The following is a 7,838-nucleotide window of genomic DNA, read 5'->3' as shown; positions in this document are numbered from 1 at the left end:
TGACCTGCCAACAGGAGATGCTTACTCCTCCTAGGCACCTTATCCAACCTCGGGTGTTTCAAGGCGTCTGGTTTTGCCCTGTTCTCGATTCTGTAATATTATGCGTATTAATGAAATTGATCACTATTCTTTATGTCTACCTTTATCATGCACATTTAGACAGCACCCCAAGATTTAGTAAAATGTAAAAAAAAAAAAAAAAAAAAAAAGATTGCTCTGAGATTTTCAATATCTTGATCCCTTATAGATCGATCTATGTTATATTTTCTCTGAACTTTTATTACGTTTAATCATCTTAGTCTTATTCAGTTTGCTGGTCTCCTACAATATTACCCAGACCAATTTGACATTGTACTGTGAACTGTTGCCTTAAAAACATTACATTGTTTTTTTCTATTATCATTGGTAACGTACCTACGATGTACCGACAGACTCGCCGACCATCGGACGACCATACTACCTCATACCAAAATGGGACCTATCCTGAGGGGCGAATGAAAAAGTAAAAACGAAAATTTGACCGTCAAAACTTCTTACCAGATGTAGAAAATCATACATTAGAAAACATTTGTGCTTGGACATCATCCCCAGTAATACTTACAGGGATTCGAAAAAAGTGACAGGATTTAAATCATATTCTTTCAGATGCCTGTTCAATACGCCGGTTTTGAGATACGTCCGAGTTATTTCCCTTTGGAGAACTCTCGTACATGGTAAGACGCGAAAGAATTTGTTTATACGCGGGAGTGGGACAGATATTCATCAAAGCGTAAGAAAATGTACTCAGTAAGTTTCTCATACGCTGTTTGATAACTCGAATTCGACTGATACACAAACTAAGTAAGTGATAAGTATTTAGGGAGTAATTAGATACATAAAATTCTTATCCTATCACGTTATTTCACTGGTTATAAGTACCATATCCAAGATATTTCTTGCAAATATGACATTGTTTGTATGTTTCCACTTCGGTAAAACATTTCTTTCGATAGTATTTAGTATTTCCCACATTTGCATATTTAAAGAGAAGCCGCTTTTAATGCATTTCATCGTCTTCCTCGTTGGCTGTATATCCACTCTGTCCCACTTAGGCATTCAAAGTTCCACTAAATGTACCTCCTATACAGAAGAGTTCGTATCTCGAAATTGGTGTATTGCATTATCAAGTGCATATTATGTACTAGTTATACGACTCAAGAGGAGTTTTTCCACATTAATTGATTTACAAGTACATGTATCTGGTATTTTCTTATAATTAAAAGAAAATTGTACATGTTCAACGAATGTTTCCAAGTTGTCCAATAGTTCATTCCCTTTGTTGAACTATTACACACAGTGAGACACAAATCATCTTTTATTCACTCGCGGTGGGTACAAATCTTCATCGCTGCGTTCATACATTTCCAAGAGGGTGATTACCAGACATCATGCAACCATTCAAACTGCTGTGACACACAATATTTATAGATTTATGAGTATTTGATAATGGAATAGATACATGGGTATTTGATAATGGAATAGCTCAAACTAAAATCGGTAATCCACACCTTTCTTTGATAAAAGTATGTGCAGAAGACGAAATAAATAATTTCATATTTAATGTAATGGCCTGCTTCAAACAAACAGCTGTCTTGATATGGTCAGTTTGATATATTAACAACATTTACGCTTTCATGAGTTTTATTCTTATTATGCACCCTTCAACGAAGAGGGGTATATTGCTTTTGCACTTGTCGAGTCGGTCGGTAGACAACAGGTTGTCCGCTCGGTATATGCATATTGAGAACTATTCACTTTATCGTAATGATATTTCATTTGTGGGTTGGTTATGAGTAAAAAAGGACCCCTATTGATTTTCATGTCCAAAGGTTAAGGGTCAATTCACTCTGGACATAGGAACATGCTGCACAATATCTTGAGAAAACTTTTATTGGCAGACATTAAACTTGGTACACTGAGACATTGTGATGAGTAGATGACTTCTATTGATTTTGAGGTCAAAGGTCTAGGGTCAAACCGGACATAGGAATATACTGACTCTCTATGTCTAGAGAACCCTTTGCTTGACAGACATTAAACTTGGTACACTGATACCTCTTTAAAAGAAGATGATCCCTATATTAATTTGAAGGTCACATGGTCAAAGGTCAAACTGGACATAAGGATATACTGTCCATTCAATATCTTGAGAATACCTTTGCTTGACAAATAGCAAACTTAGTACACTGGTATATCGAGTAGTTGACCCTTAGAAAATTTGGGTTCATATGGGGAAGGTAAAGGGTTAAACCTATAAATTTAAAGATCATTTGCTTGATTGACATCAAAGTTGGTACAATGGTAACAATATAAGAAGTAGATGTCCCCTATTGATTTTTAAGTTACTTGGTCAACCCACATTGGACATAGGAGGACATTGTCTGCTCAATATCTTAAATGGGTTTGGCACTACTATCAATTAAATGATGCATGTGTATAACGCGTTTCAGTTAAAAGATTGCACCGTGAGGTCATATATGTTTTAAAAACATTTCTTGTTAAAACAAGTGTTGGCATGAAAGCGTATATTTAAAACCTACCTAAGAAAGTAGCATTTCACGAACCATTGTCTCCCGGTAGAGATTGGCCGATGGTTTACTATACCACATAACGAAAGATTGTATGTTTTAAGTAATGAAACAAACATTGTAGATGAATATCATAGAGTGCAGTGCTTCATCCGGTATAAGAAATGAATATCTACACAGAAATTAACAGGATCAAATATAATGAAATTATGTCAACGGGTAATGTTAAAAACCATATATCGTCGATTGACCAGTTTCGGTGACCTTAGTGATAAACCACGATTTCCTCATTAATCACTTGGATTAAATGAATAAACAATATATCTACCTTTAAAGTAATTAAATTCCTTTACTTTCATCAAAAACTTCCAACTACATTGGTGCGTTAAGGTAAATCCATACTTACAGTTTTATCTGATAGAAGTTTTAAAAGTGTATTTATTTCCATTCATTAGAGTTAAAACTAACAAATTATCAAATAAGATACATAGGTCATCACACTTTTTAAGATGCGAGACATACATAAACAGAATCATATATCACCGTCAGAAAATTGCAATTTTTCTTAAACAGCGTTATCAAAATTTCATACAAACTGGTTATGACGATATAATTACATTCATAACAATTTCATGAAACTGTATCTTCACAAAAATATACAAAATGTCTGTAAAAATAAAGGAAATCTATCACATAATAGACTTGATAAAGAAATCAATAAAAACAGAGTTATTGCCCTTTGATTCAATATTTTAAAAAACGTATCATTGACTATATTCATCTATAACTTAGATTTTTGAAAAGTTTTATAACAAGATTTTTTTTACAATATTTATCAGAAAAGACTCTAACAAAATTTATGTTTCTATCATGCATAAATCAAAATAAATCATTGATTTTACAAAATCTGATGACATCACAGGAGGGTGCATGAATTACTTTAATTGAATATATTTTCGTAACAAAAAACATGTCACTTTGTGCTCCTAAAACGGTGACGTCACCTATAGGCCAATCCGAAAACATGAGTTATCTTTCCTTGATCCGGAACGTAGTACGCTTGCGTAACAGTAGGTTAAGACTTCCGGGTAGTATATTCGAGAAGCGTCATTATCAACAGTGCAGAAGGCCGCAAAGATAATGCTGTATAATTTTACAGTAATCACGCCAACAAACATGTTAACGTTAATAAAAGATCTCAATGCATAGGTTTACTTCATACACGTGAAAATAACCAACTTTGCCTGTAAAAATAATAGAAAATTAATGTTGTAAGTAGAGGAGGACACCCCCCCCCCCCTCTCCGATAGGATGTTCTATCGTTAAACTGATGTAATTTCCTACGACGGGCCTGTCCCGAGACGCAGTAAGATTATTCTAACTAACCCCCCCCCCCCCCATTTTCCAGGATTTCACGTGTTTTATAACTGAAATTAGTATATATCATATATTGCATACATTTCCTCAGGATCTTTAGCCCGTGTTTTAATACAGTCAGATTTATAATAAAATATCAGAAGTTACTTGTTCAATATCAATGTAGTACATTCAGTGATGAAAGTTCTGCCACGATGTACGTCTAGGTATGTCGGACTGACACATCTGGATTCTGAAAATGTTCATCTCCTTCGATTGGTGAGTAAAATTTGTAAATGAAGCAGAGGCCACTGACAGATTTCCAGCTGTCTGCCCACAAATTTTATACAGTTTCAAATACAAGTATAACCATAAAGAATTTCGTCGTCACAAACCATCTTTAAACTGACATGCAATGCTTTGAAAATAAAATAACGTATAATTGAACACCCTGAATTTATAGTCGGCAAGAGTATGTACCTGTAAATACAGCCATTTTGAGTAAAATATTCGGAGTTTTACTCAAATTATTTTGTAAATTTGTGGCGAAAGGGGGTGTCTAAATCTGTCATTGCAATTTCTTTTATGACACGATACGTGCCTATACATAATCAAATAGATTTCAAGGGGGCTAAAACGAATAAAAGAGGGAAGATACAGAGACGTCAAAAGCATTGTATTAGGGGGGGGGGGGGGGGTAAACTTACCTATCCCCCAGAGAGTACATTTGAGAATATCCCCCCCCCCTTCCGGGATCACACAGGTCTATGAAAAATAATTTATATCAGTCTAGCAATATTCAACAAAATTAATAAAAAATATTATTTAGTTACCTATTTTACTGCATTTTAAACATATCAGTTGATATTAACAATCCTAGCTTCATGCTGCAGTGCACAAAATGATTTGCACGTCCACGTCCAGGTACTTTGCAGAAAGTTACCCAATGATTGCAATCTGGTTTATTTTTGAAAGAGTCGATTGGTGGTGGTGGAATAAATTTAGCTCTGATAAAACAATGAAAGCGTTGATTTCCTATTTTAATTGATTTCTTTTATTTTGAAAAGAGGGGGGGGGGGGCATTTTACATGTATGCAAGATCTTCTCACCACAGGCACTCGACGTTTTAAATATCTATAATAAAAAAAATTGCCTACAAAATAATTATGTCAGTCGTTATTGGATACATATGTAAACAAATGAATGTCTGGGTGATTTCCAATTTAATTTTTAAAATCCCCCCTCCCCCCGAAAATCACTCCCGACTCGATCAAGAAATTCTTCTTCTTTTTTTCCATTAACATTTTCTAACTCACTCGTACAAATGATTTCAACTGTTCTCGATTTTGAACAGCGCCCATACTAATAATATATGAGCAGTCTGACTGTGTTACTACCCGGAAGTTGTCATATTCACACTAAATGTAAGAATACAAAGAGAGATAACTCACGTTTTCGGAAAGGCCTATATCGGTGACCATTGTTAATATAGATTTGCCAACAGTTTGTAACCATAAAAACATATACACAAGAGAAATGTGCAACTAAACGTCAATTAATAAAATAACAGTGTAGAATTCTAAACTTTTGGTATGCTCTACATGAATTTGAAAGTTTACTTGAAAAAGTAATAAGTAAATGGGCTTATTTTTGGGGTGCTCGTGTTGAATTTTTGCATACTCTTCTTCTAGTAGTTCATTTTTGGACAAAATAATTAAAGACGTGTTCTGTGTATATTTGCAAACACTACGGCGAAATTGATGACGTAATCAACATCCGGAAACAACAACTGGTCAGTCACCAAAATAGGGCAGTCGACGATAACCCTTTTCAATTTTGCACCAGGGGGATGTATGTTTTACAAATATTTCTTAATTATATAGCCTATCTATAATTTGTGTATACATCTTATACCCACGGAAGTGTTCAACACAACACTGAATGTACCTTTATCATAGAAGAGTGATACATTAACATGTCTTTTATTTCGGAAGACATCTAAGATTGTATAAAGTCAATATTTCGATCTATCACACCTTTATCCGTCTCTGTTTTTTTGTACCGGTCTTTTCGAACATAATTTGTTTTCTGCAATTTCATTGGTTAAGAGGCTTAATCCCGACTCATCAGACTGGGCATTATTTATTTTTTGTATCATCAGTTTGTCTTTCTTTTTCACAGAAATTCCCCGCAGTTGCTTGATATCTATTAGGAGTGTGTTCGAAATATTCTAAATTCTGAAGAATGGTATTCATCCATCCATGAATGGTTTCGTGTGTATTCTGCGGATCTCATAGTAACACACCACCACCACCTCCGACGAAATGAATGCAATATTAGCTTTGAATGATGCAACCTGTTAAACCTCAGCATAGTAAAACAATGTAAGATCTTGACAACACACTGTTTGTTCGTGCCTTTTTAATCATAAAACGACAGCTCGAGAACTTCCGGTACATGGGAAGTGACTTTAAAAAGGATGTCATTACGAAGAGGCTGCTCGTTGTTTGCTTAAAGTTCCTTCATTGATTTTCAAATTTCACTTGTGTTTAAATAATATGACATATCTAAAGCTAAAATGTTATTTCCTTAATTGTATGTTGCTTTACGCCCAATTTGAATTTTTTTGTTATTCATTACTGAGACAAGGGACATCCGTTTTAAGTTCATATTCTCGAAATAATCGTGATGTATATTGGACGATCACTGTCCTATATCAAACGTTTTGAGGTTTTTTCAAGAATCGAGCCCGCAAACTCCCGTTTGCGTAGTGAGAACCTTTACCACTAGGCTTCTGTGAGTATGTGATAAATAGAGCATTCTACGGTCAATATTACATGCTACAAATCTTGTCAGCCCTAGCTACCAAATACCAGACCAAAGGTTCTCTTAATATTAGCATGTGATATTTTATATCTATTTTATATAGTGAAGAGTTTGAAGTCAGTTCCATAATCGTTCTCTTTGTCGGGATACATGAGTAATACACAAACACTTAAATCGTATGTGTTTTACAATTGAGTTTCTTAATCAAAGCGGATTTGATTCATAACTAAAATGTTTTGGAAAGATGCCCCCTCATTCCGTAAGGCACTAGATTCTTATGTCTATAATGAATTTGGAAAATTGGGGATACGTTACCAGTGTATATGTATATCAAGCAAAGAGTTCACAAAACATTGATCGGGCAATTTTTGCCTATTGCAGGGATAGTTTGACTCATGACCTTTCAACTTGTGACCTCAAAATCATTATTGAGTATTCTATTCTTTAAGGGGTACGTCCCGTGGGGATCCGGGTTAGAATAGGTGCTCAGTACTTCTTGCTTGTGGTAAGAGGTGACTAAATGGGGCAGACCTTCGGATGAGACCGCAAAAACCGGGGGTAAAGCCGGACATCGTATCCCGCCCCCGTCATTTAAAAAAAATTATCAATTAGATTAATTGCAATTTATTTGAGACGTTATTTACTCTATCTATAACAACTAATGTGATTCTGAACTCTGTCAAAACTTTAATAAAACTACTAAAATTCGATTGTATCTTCTTTCATTTTAGATACATCGAATTTTAGTAATTTTAAGTAAGCTTTCACGGATTTCAAAAACACATTTAATTTATTTGTTATAAAAAGAGTACAAAACGTCTCAAAATTTAAAAAAAATTGCAGTAAAACTAATGGACAATCGTTTTGTTTTGTTTTTTAAATTGAAGGAAGTTACGATGTCCTTACCCCCATGTACCTGTGTTTAAAATTAATGAAAATGTGTATTGGAGACTTTGAAAATGCCTGTCTTAATTGTCTAAAATGCAACAACTTCCGGGGGCTGTGCTCCCACAAGGAATTTGCCCTGGACCCATTGGGGGCCTTAGGGCGGCCCCCAAACCCCTGCCCTTTCTGCTTCCATATTCATAT

This window comes from Ostrea edulis, chromosome 8, assembly GCF_947568905.1.
Source record: "Ostrea edulis chromosome 8, xbOstEdul1.1, whole genome shotgun sequence".
Lineage (NCBI taxonomy): Eukaryota > Metazoa > Mollusca > Bivalvia > Ostreida > Ostreidae > Ostrea > Ostrea edulis.
This window is presented reverse-complemented; position numbering follows the sequence as displayed.